We start from the raw sequence: 17220 nt of genomic DNA on the forward strand, positions 1-17220 counted from the left end.
GAAACCCAAAGGCGTAATCTGTAAAGTAATTTGTCAGCAATCTTCAGAAATGTCAGGATCGTGAAAGACAGGGAAACACTGTGGGACTATTTTGCTTAAAGACTAACTGAATGGGACTCATGTTCCTGGTTTGTATGGTCCAATAAAGGACATTATTGGAACACTTGGCAAAACGTGAATGGAGTTTGTGGATTACACAGTAGTACTGTATGTATGTTAGTTTCCTCACCGTGATGTGTTTATGTCAGAACATGCCCTCCACTTAGGAAATAAACACTGAAGTATAAATTGGTAATGGGACATCCTGTCTCCAACTTAGTCTCAAATTGTAGGACTTGAGCACAGAAACCTTAACAAGGAGTCTTGGTGAAAAGTAGGTAGGAGCTATATTTACTGTTTCTACAACTTTTATATAAATTTGGGATTATATCAGAATAGAAGGTTTGTAGAAAATGTGTTGAGTATTAGATATTATAATGACATCAAGGAAGATAAAGACTGAGGGAAAAGGACTATTAGATTCAACAGTCAATCAGGCAGAAAGACAAATGTCTAAGTGAAATGGCAGGGGACTTGGGGGAGGGGGAATCAGGGATCCCTGTGTTTAGGGTTCATGAAATGAAACTTCTTACAACTCAAAACCCTCAAAACAGAACTTTTCTGCTCTGAATTTCTACTGTACTTATAATACCACAGATTTTGAATCTCAGATGTTACCTACATTATTCTCTTTCAAGTATTTTGGTGAAGTCCATAAACAGATTGTACGCTCCTCGCAGGCAATGAGTGTGTTTTTATACAGCTGTCTGTCTAGCTGAAGACCAAAAGCACAGGGCTAGGCAGCCTCCAGATGGTCCATTAGAACAGACTAAATTGTGCTGATACCTAAGAGCCTCACCGTATACCGGGATGTAGCTAAGTTGTCTCTAACTCAGTCTTAGATCCCCTACTCGCAAGGGCCAGTCTATGAGCCTCACACAAGAAAGGAAATGTAAAAGCTTGCATTTATTAAAGGCCATACCAGTCACCCCTCAAGAAAGAATGAAGTTCCATGGTTTGGGTACATTTTTATAATTCCATCTAACTCATTTAATGTTACTATGTTTCATTTACTAACAACAAAGTTAAGTACAAGTTCAGATTAGATTTAACAATTTGGAGGATACCATATTTGGTTTGGTTTGGTTTGGTTTTTTTGGTTGAGGGAGGTAATTAGGTTTACTTATTTATTTTTATAGGAGGTTTGGGGATTGAACCCAGGACTTGTGAGTGCTAAGCATGCACTCTACCACTTGAGCTATATCCTCCCCCTAAATTTATTTATTTTTTTTTTCGTAGCTGAAACCTCTTAAAAGCATTTTATCTGGCACCCAGAACTTGTTTGTACATGAATATGTAATCTGATTCTTTCTCAGGCAGGAGGAAAAAAAAAGGTTCTTGTCAAAGAGAAAGGCCCATATCCAATCACTGGCATGCTGAAAGGAAGCCTGCTCTTTCACACAGTTCTTGAGGGCTCACCAGCCGCAGGGATTTGCAAATTGGTCTGTGGACAAACTTCTGCCCAACTTAGGCTGCAGAAACTAAGCTGTAAGGCTTTTTCAGGTTTTAGCCTGTTAGGTGGGGCCCCAGAAAAGTAGGATGTTGTGTCCAGGAACAGTCTTACTGACTACGTAATCCTCCACGAGACAATATTTAAATTTGCTCCTGAAGTTTTCAACTGAAAGTGAGAAATTTGTCCAGAATAGATAATCAAGTGATTACAGTCTCTTTGTTTAATTGAATGAGAAAGTTAACATTTCTATACAACTAAGAAATAGACTATATTTTATGGAGTTTGTGGTTTATTTTTAACTAGTCATGGGTCCTGACAATATGCAAACAGCAGTTTTACTAATGTGAAAAATAAATAATGGAATACATTTTGCAAGTATAATGTCTGCCCTGTGCCCCAACAAAAGTGATGCAAACTACAGTTTCCCAAGTGCCACAATGGGCAGCTGGAAATAGTGTCTATCCAATTCCAATATGCAGCCTCATAGAATTGCACAGTGAGTTCTTTTGAGTTCAGGAAGAGGGTGAGGGAGACTGAAATCACAGTGCATCAGGCTGGAGTGTGTCTGTTTACATGTACATGTTGGGAGGCTAATAAAGTGGTAGGTAGTCCCTAATTCAGTTTGGCTTTTTTTAATGCTATACTCTAGTGCCTGAAAACTTTTACTCTTAAGGAGGAAGGACTGTGTAACTTTGTAAGTGCCTAAGGCCAAAATGTCATTTTGCATATAAGGGAATGCTGAGTTTGCTGTCAGCCTAAGCCTTCCTCCTCCCATGAGCACCTGCTAGAGTTAATTCGCATCCAGCAGCTGAGGAAGTCTTCAGACTGCTAAAACTGTCAGCTGCAACTTGGAGAGGTGTGAGAGCGTGAGTCTTAGCCAGTCCAGAACTGATGTTTGTTGGAAGGCAGGGAGGGGGAAAGCAGGAAGCAGAGGGCACTGAATTAGTCTCAGCGCCACCATTTGCTAAGGCCCTTTTGCTAAGGCTGCATCTCTCCCCTCTTTGAGCCTCTAGGCCTTTTCATTTGTAAAATCCAGAATTTTGTGCCTTCCTAGCATATTCTACCGGCTCTCCTGGCCTTCCAATAAATAATAGATACAAAGGTCCTTTTTAAACTGCAGGTCACTGTATCAGAGTGAAATACTGTCGGATCATATCCATGAGAGATGTCACTTGTGCTAGCACTTGAAAGGAGTTTGTGAGACTGGAAGAGAAATTTCAAGCTGAGAGACAAAGTGTGATCCATGCCGCAGTGTTACAAACATGCACAGCCTGTTGGAACGGCAGGCCATCCAGGGTGCCTAAGACCTGGCCGGGCTGCCTATGGTGAAGGGACCAAAAGAAACCTAAGAAAGTGTGCTGGGGAGAACGTGTCAGTAAAAGGCCCTGGGTGCCTTCTTAGAGACAGTGGGCATTGTCTTCAGATGGGAAGTCATCAAAAGCTTTTTAACGAGGGTAGCAGTGGAGGTGGGCAAGAGGATTAAACTTCTCTAATGGGAAGTATAGCTGCAGTGTGTCAAGTAGATCGGGAGGGAGGACGGATACTTAGGGATGTCTGAGGGCAGGAAGATCAGGAGAGGCTACTTTTCAGTCTAGACCTGAGGTTACAGAGGTCAGTCTTACTAGGCAACCTGTTCACGTTGGTCCTTGCGGTACCAACTACGCCTGCCACGTGTGTGAGAACATGGCCAAGCCAATGAAATGGCAGGTGCCGATCTTAAATCTACTGGAGTTGGACACGTCGGAAACGGGTAAGGAGTGCCACAGATCCTCGCACCAGGTAAGTCAGATGCCTCTCCTTCCCCTGGGGCCCAGACCTAAATGGGGTAAGGGTTCCTTTGCAAAAGCTGTTCTTTGGGGAATTACATCCCAGTTGTATCACTTGGAAGCAACTCTCAATGTGGGGGAAAAATTTGGTTTTCTCCCAGGATCACTCTAAAAAGGATGGTTAACTCTTTAAATGCTGCTTTTACCCAGTTGGACTCTCCTAAGCTTTTAAAGCTTGGACTCTGGAGTCTAGGAAAGAAAACGAAAGTTAAGCAATTGAGCCCAGTGCTCAAACTGAAACCCAAGTTGCCCTCCCTCAGAGACTTAAGGATCTGGGTAAGTCATGGCATGACGTCCCTCCCAGAATGTTTTAGTGTTTGTGTGATATTTCTGTTAATGTTTAAACATTTTAAATGGATGCTACAGCCTTGAAAGAGAAAATTGGACTTAACCAGTTAAAACTTAATTATAATATGGAGACCAGTATTGCCAGCCCATGAGGGTCTCAGGACATGCTCCCAACCCCCATTCCTTTTTAGTTTGTTATGAAGTGTGTAAGGCTTTGTGTATTTTTTTTTAACAATACAATGTAGATCGTTTTATCACATACAAAATTTATTAACAGACCAATTTGTTAAAAAGACTGACAGAAGCAATGTTAAGAATTCTGAGCAGTGATTTCTGTTTATGAAGGAAAGACACCTGCCCCTCCAGGAGAGTGGTCAGCCTTTGTGAGGACTGGCTGGTGGCTGCCTCTGGGCTGGCTCAGCGTCCTCTGACTTTGCCCTCTCCTTTTCCTCTTCGGCTGGCTGGGGTTCCCCTCTAAGTTTGTTCCAGCTACCCAAAATGCCCACAAGAATGCCACTGCCTCTGGAAGGGGAAAGGGACTGACCGTGTTAACTGAAGACATTTTGATGGAGACCTCCAGGAGGCTGGTGTTATTCATAGGAAACTGCAACAAGCTTGGCTATTCCCTTGCCCATGGGAGTACTGGTGTTTTGAGACATTTTTGGCATGTAAGCACCTCATCCATAGATAAGATATTGAAGATTTCTTCTCAGCCCACTATATTTTTGTACATTTTCAACAACAACAACAAAAATCTAATTACTTTTAAATAGTAGTACATAATTTTAGATATTTATTATCTCAGGAACTCTGATATTGGGCTGATAGCTATCAACTTCAGACCTCATATCAGAACAAATTTCCTTAAAACTAGAAAAAAAAATAGTGCTGAGTCTGTCAAACAATGTCATCAAATAAGGGACTGACCAGAGCTTCACGTATTTTAGCCCCAGTTGGCAGTCTTCTTCCATCCTTTGCTCTCTTAGTCACAGAACGTGGCTCAGAGTGACCTTTAGATGTTACTCAAAACTCCTCTCAAGTGACCAGGATTTGCCTTAGGCTCTGAGGGTAAACCTTAAGTAGAGGAGTTCCAAAAATATTTCCACAACTTTCACAGTGGTGGCATTAAATAAATATATACCTTCTCTGGTGACTGATCCTCTGTACCTGTTTTTATACTGGAACGGTTTGTTTGAAAATTAGCAGTCACAAATCTCTACACTGATGCGTCCCAGGGCATAGAATCCTTTGGCATATGTTAACGTTTCCTCTTATGATTGCACAAGGACTTCAAATTGCTGTGAGTAACCACGAATGCATTGACCAAGAGGGAATGTCTTACTTCCTTCCTCTAAGAGTTAGCTGCTCCTGAGCTCTCCTAGCATTTTGATTTCATTTCTGATACATTTGTCAAGTTGCAATTACTTCTTTACCTCCAACCAGATCTTGAAGTTGGAGTTACGGTATTTTTTCCTCTTACGCATCTGCTACACGGTCTTGCCCTAGTGTATACAGTGGATACTCAGTGTTTGTTAAACTGAATGAATTCACCCTGATTGCTATAGTCAGAGAGATACTGGCAGTTTTTTCAAGGGTGTGAGTGATCAAAACCAACGAGGCTTCTATCTGTACTAGATAAAGGATTTTACCAATTTCATAGAAAAATACGTGTACAACACTCAATAAACAAAATGTTCATGTAACTGATAATTAAAGAGGAAAGACAGGGGCACTGGATGTGGGGAGACCTCCTGGTAAAGATTTCTGAGTTACGAGTGTTGTGAGTCATAGTTTTTTCTTTTTTTTTTCTTTTTTCTTTTTTACCAGTCTTAGCAGTTTTTCATAGATTCCTTCCTTTTGAGCTGTGACATAACCTGAGTATTAGAGTTGTTTTTTTTTCACCCCACCCTAGTTGCTGTAGTTGGTGAATCATGAAACCAGGGAAGGGAAAGCCCAGTGAAATCATCTGGTTTACCTCCAAATTAGGGAGTGGAGCACTGAGACTTGGGGAAGACTAACCACTCGTTTGAAAAGAAGAAAGAAAAAAAAAAAACTGCAAATAGTGCTGATTAGAGCAGCTCACGCATCTGTTTGCCTTTTGCGTCTACCACAGTCCTGAGACCCACCCTATCAGAAAGCAATAGAGAATTCTTATCAAGGGTCCCAGGAACACCAGATGCCAAAATGTTAAGGGGTTGAACTGAAAATCTGCTGCCCAAGCAGTGAAGTCAGATTATGAATCCTGCAGTGAGTGTTTTACTGGAGGCAGAATTTGAAACTGTGTTTTAACAAGGCCTTACAAATTTAAGAGCTAGCAAAACCCTTACAGAAGATCTAAAATGTCCAGTTCCCAGATGTAGAAACTAAGATGGAGATGAGAAGAGGTGGTCGATACGCCTCAGTCAGGAGGACAGATTCTCAGTCCATTTCTCTCTGTGTCACAGTTGCACAGTGTCCTCCTTCACTGTGCTCTCCTCCGCTGTCATCTTCTTCCTCTTTTCCTCCTCCTTCTCGTTCTGCTCTTTTGTGTTGTTATTTGAAGAAATGGCGGAGATAATTCAGCATCTGTGTTCACCAAGCCTGACTCCCAGGCATCACATATCCTTGGGCCACAGAGGCAAGTGGATACCACTGCAGCCTTCCCTGCAGCCTGCCCACCACACTCCTTGCTTTCCTCTTCCTCCTTTCTGCATTCTTCCAGCTGTGGAACCTTGGCTTCATCTTCTGTTCAGATTCCACTCTTGCCCTTTGAAATTTTTAGCAAGTCATAGTGTCTCTGGCTTCTCCCTTGGTAGCCGGCTTAGCTCTAGCCCAACTTCTGATGTCCTCCCATAGCATCCCTGCATCTGCTTTGTAAATCTCCATAACTAGATACCTGAGTATGTTATCATAGGTTCACAGTATTAGAAATCTAAATTCCTTTGCAACATTAGAGATACTCAACAGTTGCTTGTTATTTCTATTTTGATAATATTCTAACAGCCTCATTTTAGTTTGAAGTGATGTTTTTCAGGCACAGCTATACATTTGAATAACTTGGGAACTAAAAACATGCTGGAGATCCATGATCCAAAGTCTGAAATAAAACAATAACTTTATTTGGATTTATTCAGTTACAGGAGGGATACGTTCCCCAATTTGAACAAAAATCGAATGCAGAGAAAGGCAGCCAATTGTATTTGATTAAAGTGATCTATTGATCTGCTTGTAAAGGGATCTAATTTTGTTAATCAAAGTACTTCCTTTTAGAAGTCCCACTGGATCTGTTTTAATGAGTAGATAAGACCTGTTTATGTTGAGTAACATCCATGTGCCTATATACATTAATGTGCCTAAATCAGTAGCATTTGCATATTAAAGACTGAGTTTTAAAGCTAAAAGAGAATTTGAAGTTTTTTTAGTCAAAGCCCCTCATATTCCAGATAAGAAACAGAACCGGAGAGCCTGGGTGATTTGTCCAAACACACTCAGTTAGGTTAGGAGCTAGGACCAGGACCTCCCGAGGTCTGTGATGACTAACACAGGACTCTGCAGTAGGACAGAGTCCAGCAAAGGCAGGACTATAGAGATGGAGAACCTGTCATGGGCCCACAGTGGTCGAGGTGCTGGAGCTGCAGAGATGAGCAGGGAACTCCCAGTCTGAGGGTGCAGCCTGACACATGAACAGTCATAGGACCCTGAGATTAAGAGGTACTATGAATAAGACAAAGGTTATATGAAAAAAGAAGTCTAATGTATCTTTCCCATAAACCCCATGCCACAAGGTATCTTACTTACTATATGAATTTGCTTAGCCAACTTTTTTTCATATGTGATAGGACCTGTGTAAGCTCTGGCCCCACCTAGGCGGTGTTATCATAGATTATGATCAGAAGAATCAAAATCAAATGACATTTTACTAAATTGAGTGTTTTCTTTGGCAGCACAGGGTGGCTATGATGTCCAACTTTCTTCTGTAGTGTTTAAGTTGTGTTTTCTTGAATTTATATGAAAAAATACCCTCAAGAAGATTGAAGTTTGCCCCAAAGCCTGGCACAGGGTGTCATTGTCTTAGTGTGTAAGAAGGAAGCCCTCTTTTCACTACTATGTACCTTTTTTCTTTTTTCAACTGTTTAACATTGTAGAAGTAATTTGTATTCATTGTTAGCAAAAATTAAATAATATAAAGTGTATAAAATAAAAGGTGAGCATTCTCCTTTACACACACCCACCTACCTCTTCTTTCCCAAAGCTAACCAATATCAGCTTGGTCTGTAACCTTCCATATATTTACATGTGTGTGTATATATCTCTATACACCTATACTATGTGTAAATATATAAACGTACACACATAAATATTAATATAAATACTAGAATCAGATTAGTCATATTAGTCTAATTGACTTTTTTTTTTTACTCAGGAATCATAGGGCCTTCAAAAAAGTTTAAAAATAGTCAAAACAATCAAAGTCAGAACACTCAAAATGTATCTAGGAGACATTTTAATAAAGATGAAAACATTCAAAGTGTAGCTATTTTTGCATACGTTTTCATGCTCACTAAACATTTACTTTTATGAAAAATACTGTCCTATTTTGAGCAAACTCATGGATAAGAGTTATATTTTTTTATTATAGAATTAGGATTTTTCCATTGATAGCAGACACTTAGCATCTAAGTATTTGTGCATACTTTGTGCAGCACTTTGTGGAAACTGCTGCTTGAAGAAACAATAGAGGCTGGTAGAGTTGGAAATATTTATCCTCTGACTTGCCAGACCATAAAAATGCAGTAAAATGTGCTGAAGTAAGAAGGAAGATGCTAATATGATAGCTCAGAAAGTATCCTAATATCTCAGCAAGTTAACATAAGAGTGATCATGATGGGGTGGATATTTGTAGCCAAGTCCATTTTCATAATGTTTTCCACGTCAGTACTGTAACTTAGCATGCCAACAATGCACAGCTCTACACACACGTTCTGTTTTCTCTTCTGTTTCACACTGTATTTTTGAAAACTGTCCGTGTTGATCTACTCCAGCCTGTCGATAGTACAGATATTTCATAATTTTAACTTAGCCTCACTGATAAGCACTTAGAGTATATCAGCTTAAAACACTGCAAGTTAAATCCTTATGTACATATTGTTGTGGTCATACATGACACCCTTCTCGGGGTAGCTTTCTAGAAACAAAATCACTGAATCAAATGGCAGGGACACTTTAAATATTAACAGATACTGGTAAATTGCCTTCCCACTAATAACATATGAGAATCCCCATTTTAGTGATTTCCAACCACGCTGAACTATCAGCCTTTAGCTTTTGCCAAGGAAGTTGAAGGATGAATAAGGGCAAGATGATGCTTATAGAGGGAAATCCAATAGTAACAGGTACTGGGTGAGACAATGCCAGCACAAGGTGACAGCCAGACGCCTGTCCTCAGGAGCTCCTGCCTAGTCTCAGAGACCAACAAATCAAAACAAAACAAAAAACAATGCAAATTGCCAACTGAGAATGCAGAGGACATAAATGCCAGGAGAAACAGATTAGAGCTGAATCTGCCTGAAGAGCTTGGGAAAGGCTTTCCTTCACAAAAAAATATTTGCTCTGAGGCTTGAAGGATGAGGAGCAGCTCACCATTGAGGAAGGTGGGACAGGGCGTTCCAGGCAGGGAAACAGCGTGGAGGAAGACATGGAGGTGTGAGTATCATCAGCGAGGGTGCAAGGTGGGCGTGAGAGATGTGGGAAATGGGCTGTCGGGTAGGTCGGACCCTACCCAGAAGGGTTTCCAGAGATGGGCAGTATAATCAGAACTATTTTCTTAGAAGAATATTCTGGATCCCTTGTAGAGAATGAATTGAGACCAGAAGTATACTTTACTTGTTACAGCTGGGAAAGAGGCTGGAGCCACTGCAGACGTTTCCCTGAAAATGTCTCAAAACAAAACAGAAGGTTGTGGTCTCTCCGCACTGAGGGTGCTCTGTGTCATTTGGGTCATGATACCTCAATTCAACAAGAGTTTATTGAAACCTTACTGTGAGTTCAGCAGGGCCAGATGCTGAAAGGACTCCAAAGGGCAGTGAAATCGCCAGTTTTTTTCAACACCTACAATACGCCAGGCACTTTTTATACTTTCTCTAATCTTTACAATAGTCTTCCAGGTTCACAAATGAGTGAACAGTTTTCAAAGATTTCACCTGGCCAGGAAGAAGCGGAGTCAGAACAAGACTCTGGGACTGGTTCTCTCCAAGCCCCACACTGCTCACTGACTCATACTCTGATTCTCCTCCTTCCCTCCCTCCCTCCCTCTCTTCCATCTTCCCTCCTCGTTTAATTTTTATCTTCAGCCAAGTTATACGCATGACTAGTTCTAAAAGCCACGTAGATAAAATTTCTGTATAATTCTGTATAAGTTGAAGTTAAGCTTATTCATTAGTATCAGAGACTGGATGTAAGCAATTTAAATAAGTTAGAAATTTATTTTTTCTTTCATGTAAAAGAAGTCTGGAGGAAAGCAGTCCAGGACTGAATTGACAGTTTCACATTCATCAGGAAAACGGTCTCCTCCTTACTTTTTGCCCTGTGCTTTTGTTTTCATCCTCAATTTTTTGTCTTCCATCCTTCGTGTCTAGTTCCAATCTTCCAGTTTTCCTCAGGGTCCACTTTAGCTGAGGAAGTTCCAGACGTCACATCAAGTGTTAGGCAAAGGAAGGAGAAGAAAAAAGGAGGGTCAGAGCAAAAACAAAGAGACAAAAAACCCAAACTAGAACTAACAAAAACAACAACAAAAAAACCCCGTGTCAACTGTTTTCTTTTTAAGGAGATTTTTCTGAAATCCTGCCTCATAAATTTCATTGGCTGCTTCTTGGCCAGAACTTAATTAAATGGACACATCCAATTCCAAAAGAAGCTAAAAACTGCAGTCTTAAAAAGCTGAGTACACTGTTGCCCACTTTAAAGAAAAAAGTTTTGTTGCTAAGGAGAAAAAGCAGAATGTACACTGAGTTGGGAATTTGTAACTTCTGTGATAGCGCGTGCGCGCGCACACATACACACACTCCCAGATAGCAATTACCTCGATCCACAATACCCACAATGTCTGCTCCCCAAAGCCAGACATTTTCAACACTTGAAGCTATTTCTTGTGGAGATTCACCAATATATTTCTAAATAACAAGCCAGTGTCTCTTACTTTTTCAGTTTTAAATAGTACCTGTCGTGTACTAATGAAAAATGAGGAGTCTTGTACTCATATACACATACACACATAATCTCAAAATGGTTACATTATTTTTCTCTAATATTCTTTACAGAATTATGGCTATAGAAACATAACCTGAGCCATGTAATGCACTATGTTTACATTTCCTTCTCATGGCAACTGTTTTAGCTACATATTGGTGCATAACTAACCACCTCCAAATTTAGTTTCTTAAAACAGTGAGAATTTGTTTTGTGCACTAGTTTGCAGTCTGAACAGAGTTGTGTGCGGAAGGCTTGTCTCTGCTCCACTCAAGCTCACCTGGGATGGCTCACCTGATGGCTGGATGGTCCACTTTCAAGACAGCTGACAGCCAGGACCACGCTGACATCCCTGTGGGCTGAGGACCTTGGGACCTCTCCATGGGCTGCCTGAGCTTCCTCGTGGTATGATGGCTGGATTCCGAGGCAAGTGTCCCAGGTAAACAAGGTAGAAATGCATTTGTGCATTTAGCCTTAGACGCCACACGGCATGACTTAACGCTGTGTTCTGTTGGTCAAATAATTTACAACAGGACATGAGATTCAAGGGGAGCGGGCATACACTCCTCCTCTTGATGGGGAAGTGGCAACATTCTAGAAGAGAACCTGGATTGGGAAATACTATCGTCATCTCTGGAGAATATATGTTGTGTCTTGGTCCATTTGGGCTGCTACAACAAACTGCCACAGGTTGTGTGGCTTATATACAACAGAAATTTATTTCTCATGGTTCTGGAGACTGGTAAGCAAGTCCAAGATTGAGTGGGTGAAGATACCCACATCCTGGCTCATAGACAGCCATCTTCTCACTGTAGCTGCACGTTGGGGAGGGCAGCAGAGCTCTTCAGGGCCCCTCAGCAAAGTGCTAATCCCATATGAGGGGTTCTGCCCTCATGACCTGATCACCACCCAGAGTCCCCCACCTCTAAATACCCTCACATGGAGGATTCGGTTTCAGGACATGAATTTGAGGGGATATAAACATTGTGTTGCTAGCACGCTGCAATAATGTTTTGTGTTCCTGGAGCATTTCACTTGATAGTTTTTCTTGCCGCTGTCACTAATTCATTCCCAAGCTCTCCAGTGAAGCTATCATTTCCTCCTCGGGACCTTCGCACACACCGGGTAACTGCTTCTGCCCACCCTTTGGGAGGCGCCCGTGCGGGAGCCTTCGCCACTCCTCTCCAGTCTAGATGGGTCGCTCTGTAAACTGGCTGCACAGCTATCGTTCCACCTTCTCTCTTCCCCGTTGTTCTCTCTTCCCCGTTGTTCTCTCTTCCCCATTGCATTGAATCCCTCGTGTTCTGTATCCAGTGCTTCCTATGTTTGCTTTATTCTCTCATTTTGGTGAAATACATCATTTAGAAGTCCCCTGAGACAGGTTATGTAGTGGGATGAATTGTGGCCCCCAAAACATGGGTCTGTATCCTAAGCCTCAGGACCTGTGAGTATTTCCTTACTTGGAAAAGGGGTCTTTGCAGGTGTAATTAAGTCACAGATCTCAAAATGAGATTATCCTTGACGATCCAGGTTTGTCCTAAATCCAACGACAAGTGTTCTTCTGAAAGACAGAAGAATAGAAGACACAGAAAGAAAGAGGAGAGACTTGTGAAGATGAAGGCAGAGTTTGGAGACATGCAGCTGCAAGGAATGTGCACAGCCACCAGAAGCTGGGAGAGACAGGGAAGGAGTCTCCCGTAGATTCTCTAGAGGGAGTGTGGCCCTGCTGAAACCTTCATTTCACACTTCTGGCCTCCAGAACCACGAGGAATGCATTTCTGTTGTTTTAAGCCACCAGGCTTGTGGTGATTTGTTACGGCAGCCCTGGGAAACAGACACAGAGCCCATGGGCATAAACAGAATTTTTGAAACATGTTAATTATGTGTACAGTCCCGATTTATAGTTTGGCTGGGTATGGAATTCTAGTTGCAAAAAATGATTTTTTATATTTCTCTTTCCTGATACATTTATAAGTTGACATTCTTCCCTAGTTACCAGCTTTTCCTGTCCCATCTTTGTTGTGTGTGCGTGTGTTTTACTAACAGACTATTCAGTGTGTCTCATCACTTCCTATCATTATTCAATATCATGCTCAAATTATCCCCAATATTAACCAGTGAGAGCCCCTTCCAGTTGGCTTTTGTGTCTTTTTGATATGTTCCCATCAGTAATTTAGCACAAAGCTCACCATGAGTTTTCTCTGTCCCACCTCTGGAACCAGCCAATTCTCCAAGAATAGGTTCATTGATTGGGAAATAATATTTAGAAAGTAAGATCTGAGTCTTGAGTATAATGCCATTCTTCTTTCTTACCTTTCTTCTGTAAGTTGTTTTTTTTTAAATCTCTCTGGAATTGTTCAGCAACTTCTCCCTGACCCCACCCAGTGTTCTGAAATTCCATGATAACGTGCCCTGGGTTTGATTTTCCACTTACTGTGACTTTTTCAATCTAAAAACTCATGGCCTTCAGGTCTTGAAAGTTGTCTTCAGTTATTTATCCATGATATCTCCCCCTCCATGTTGCCTGTTTTTCTTTCTAGATCTCCTATTATTTGGAAGTTGGGTTTTCCAGATAGATCTTTTCCCTTTTCTGGCCACATCTTCAGATATGACATAATTATACACTGATTGCATATAACAAGGCTCAATGTAATAGCAGCTTTATGGTTAGTGAGAGTGTTAGGCATATACTGTAGAGGACTTAGAGACACTGAAGCAGTGGTGGTATGTGAGAGATATAGGGTGATAGTAAAAGCAGTGAATTGAAAGACAGACAAATATGTTCTAACCTTAGTTCTGCCACTCACGAGTTTAAGGATTGTGATAGATTGTCTGCAAAGGTGGTTGACAACAGTTCCTTCCACCCATGTAAACATACGTCACTCCCTTTATGAAGAGGTGGAAGCTCTGTCCCCTTCCCTTGAACCTGGGTTGTGTGAGTTGCTTTGATCAACTGAACACAATGGAAGTGAGACAGTTCCAGTTCTGGGCCTGGCAGCTTCCACTTTCGCTGTGGAAAACCAGTGATTACCCTGCTGGAGGGAGCCCTTGTAGATTTTCTGACCTCATTTGGGTCTTCCTAGACAATGCCTCATAGACCAGAGATGAGCTGACCCCAGGAGCTCTGCCCTTTGTAGAATCATGAGCAAATACATGGTGGTGGTGGTTTTAAGCCTCTAAGATTTGGAAGTGTTCTATTTCCTTGTAATAGTTAACTGAAGCAGAAATTAGTACCTGCACATGGAGCGTTGCTGTAGCAAAACCTAAAATATGTGATATTGACTTCCCTGTGATAGTAACCAGAGAGAAGACTGTTAGCAGAGGTTGGAAAAGTGGTAAGGAAAATTGCTATGGAAGGTTGGAGGAAAGGCAACCTAGGTTATTATGTATTGGCAGAATGCCTGTGGTCACATGAATGATAGAAAATGTGCCTAATGAACTGGTGGATCTAACCAAGGAGATTTCCAGCCAGAATGCTGAAAATGCCAGTGGTCTTCTTTTAGCTGTTTTTGATAAAATACAAGAAGGAAAAAGGCACTAAGTAAAGATCTGTTTGTTTTTCAAGCAGAATTTTAGCCAGTGAAAGATTTGCAGGGTAAGAAATGGCCTCAGGATAAAGATCAAATCAAAACCTTTTATTTTTAAGATTCCAGAAAGATTTAATGTGGTACCTTGAAGACCATCTCAGGGTTTCTGAGAATCTTAAGTACATTGTTCTAGCCTGACAAGCTCAAAGTAGAGAGAGAGGTCTGTGTTTAGAAAGAATAATCAGTGGGAATTTTGGAGCATGGAGTTAAGCCTCTTTAAGATTTACAGAAATTCCACCATGTTTTTGAGGAAATTGCATTGGATGTGAATTTTGGAGCATGCAATGAACCTCAATAAGACTTATAGAAAATCCACAGTATTTTAAAGACAATTGTATTAATGAAAGAACTGACAGGTTGGACACAAACAGTTCAAAGCGGAAAGAAGTTTCTGGACCTTCGAGTTTCTCTTGGCAGAAAGCAGACTGAGAGAGCTTCTCAGCTACACATATGGACCATTCTTAAGGAAAAGGAAAAACATCTCAGAGTGGTATCAAGAGGCCAGAAGGCAAAGCCTGGATGGATTAAAGCAGGGATCGGCAAACTGCAGCCCATTAAGCCAGCCCAGCTTGTTTTTGGATAACCCACAAGCTAAGAGGCCTGGCAGCTTCAGCTTCTGCTTCTTGGGAGCCAGCTGCCATTACTCTCCTGGTGTAGAGAGGAGGACCTGGTGGATGAGAGACCCAGCCTGCTCTCAGCCATTCTGGCAACCCCAGCTCAGGCACCAGACAAATGAGTGAAGCTACTTTCCATCAACCCGAGTTGAGCTGCCCCACCGAACATCATGTAGAACAGACCCAAGCTGTCCCCACGGAGTCCTGTCCAATTGCAAACTCATGAGCAAATAAGTGGGTTTTTTTTTTTTACATTTTCACCACTAAGTTTTGGTGGCAAATTGTTAAAATGCAGCAAGCAACTTGAGTGCATTATTTAATCTCTGGACTGGGTAGACTTTATTTGGACTCCAGTTTCTTCATCTATAAAAATCAAGGACTGGACAAGTTAGTTTCTTAAGGCCTGTCTCCACTCTAACGTTCTATTACTGGGTGAATAAATCTCTTATTCTGTAATTTTTTAATGAGTGCCTATCACTGCTAGCTAGGCACTATTAGCCCTGTTGAGGTGCAGCAGATAAAGGGTGAACAAAATGAAGTCGAGGCTTTAGAGGACATTACACACAACAGCAGACATGATCTGAGATCTGTTGTAGTAAAATGTTCTTCCAGCCATGGGGGGAAAAGAAAGTCTTTGCACTCAGAGATTCAAAAGTTCTTTTATACTGGCAGAATGGGCCCCACATTCCTCAGAAATAGCAAACCATGACTTCTAATAGCTTCCTTTTTATGATAACACCAGTGTGAAGTTCTGTAGCACCAAGTAAACTCTGGCTGTTGAACAGATCTGTATGTTTGGATTTGCTGGATGCCCAAGATAAGCAGAAGCATTCTTTTGGATAGTTGGGATGGCTGTTAGGTATTCTTCACGACTTGAATTAAACCTTCTCTTCTGCAGAGGGCCTGTCACAGCACAACTAGAAGTCATTGGCTGGGCAACCAGCCCTGAGACGAGAAGGGAGGCAGAGTCGTGTCCGCCGTCACTGTGAGCCCGCGTTCTCCTTCTGTTCCAAAACGTTCAGGGAGTAGGCAGAAAAACATGACTTCTGGCTCTAAAGCTTTCAGCCTAAATTGAAGAGCTATAAATGTAAACCAGGCATTGTATCAACAGAGTTGCTTTATTTTCTGTTTGTCCTTCCCACAGTACCTATCTTATTTCATTCCAGAGTGAGAGAAATGGTAACAGTAAACTCTGGGCCGAGTGCCCAGAGACCCCATTTGTGGCCTGGACTTGACTGTGACCTTGGCAACGATGTCTTGGCCTTGTTGTTTCCCGATTCCCAGGAGTGAAGGGACGCTGAGCTGTAAAGTAAAGGTGTACATTAAGATGTACGGGAGATTAAAACACAAGCATCAAGACCAGGAGAAAGAGGTACGCGAAGGAATTCAAAGGCGCAGAGAGAGAGGTCTTCGGGATTCTTAGCATAACTTTCCGGCTAGTTGGAGGTTTCAGTACAGTATTTGCGCAGTCACACACAAGCATGTTTGCCTGCATGCTGCCACTGGGGTGCATGGAAGCAGAGCATGGAAGAAAAGGGACAAACGGAGCAAAACCAAGCCAGGGAGCGGGCTCATATGCTGAGAAACAAAAGGCAGTTCGTTTCGGGAAGAAGGAGGGGAGGGTACTTCTTTGTTGGAACTCGAGGTTCAAAACCACCGGCCCCACCCAGCCCGGGACAGCCAGCAACGGGGACTCGCAGGGCTGCCCGAGGCGCGGGAGGCCGAGCGGGTCTGGGAGGGCGTGGACAGAGGCCGAGCAGGCGCGCTCGGGAAAAGGGCGCCCCCGGGACTGGAGTGGGTGGGACCTTGACTCCTGGCTTCGGCCTCCCACCCCCCAACCCGACTCCAATCTTGGCTCGGCGCCTCCCAGCGTACTCTGAGGCCGGGGCGGGCCGGGCCTTTGCAAGCCAGGACCCAGCCCATGGCCCTCCCCGCGCTCCACCCGGGAGCTGCGGGTCACAGGTTAAGCTAATATGTTCGCAGACGGCACCGGGGAGCTGATACCAACGGCCCAGCTCCGGGGAATCACGATTTATACTTCTTGGAACAGTTCTTCCTTCCATTGCATTGACGCCTTGAAAAAAAGGTGACTTAGCCAAGCTCAGAGTCGACTCAGGTCTTGCTAATTG

Source organism: Camelus dromedarius, chromosome 5 (genome assembly GCF_036321535.1).
Source record: "Camelus dromedarius isolate mCamDro1 chromosome 5, mCamDro1.pat, whole genome shotgun sequence".
NCBI lineage: Eukaryota > Metazoa > Chordata > Mammalia > Artiodactyla > Camelidae > Camelus > Camelus dromedarius.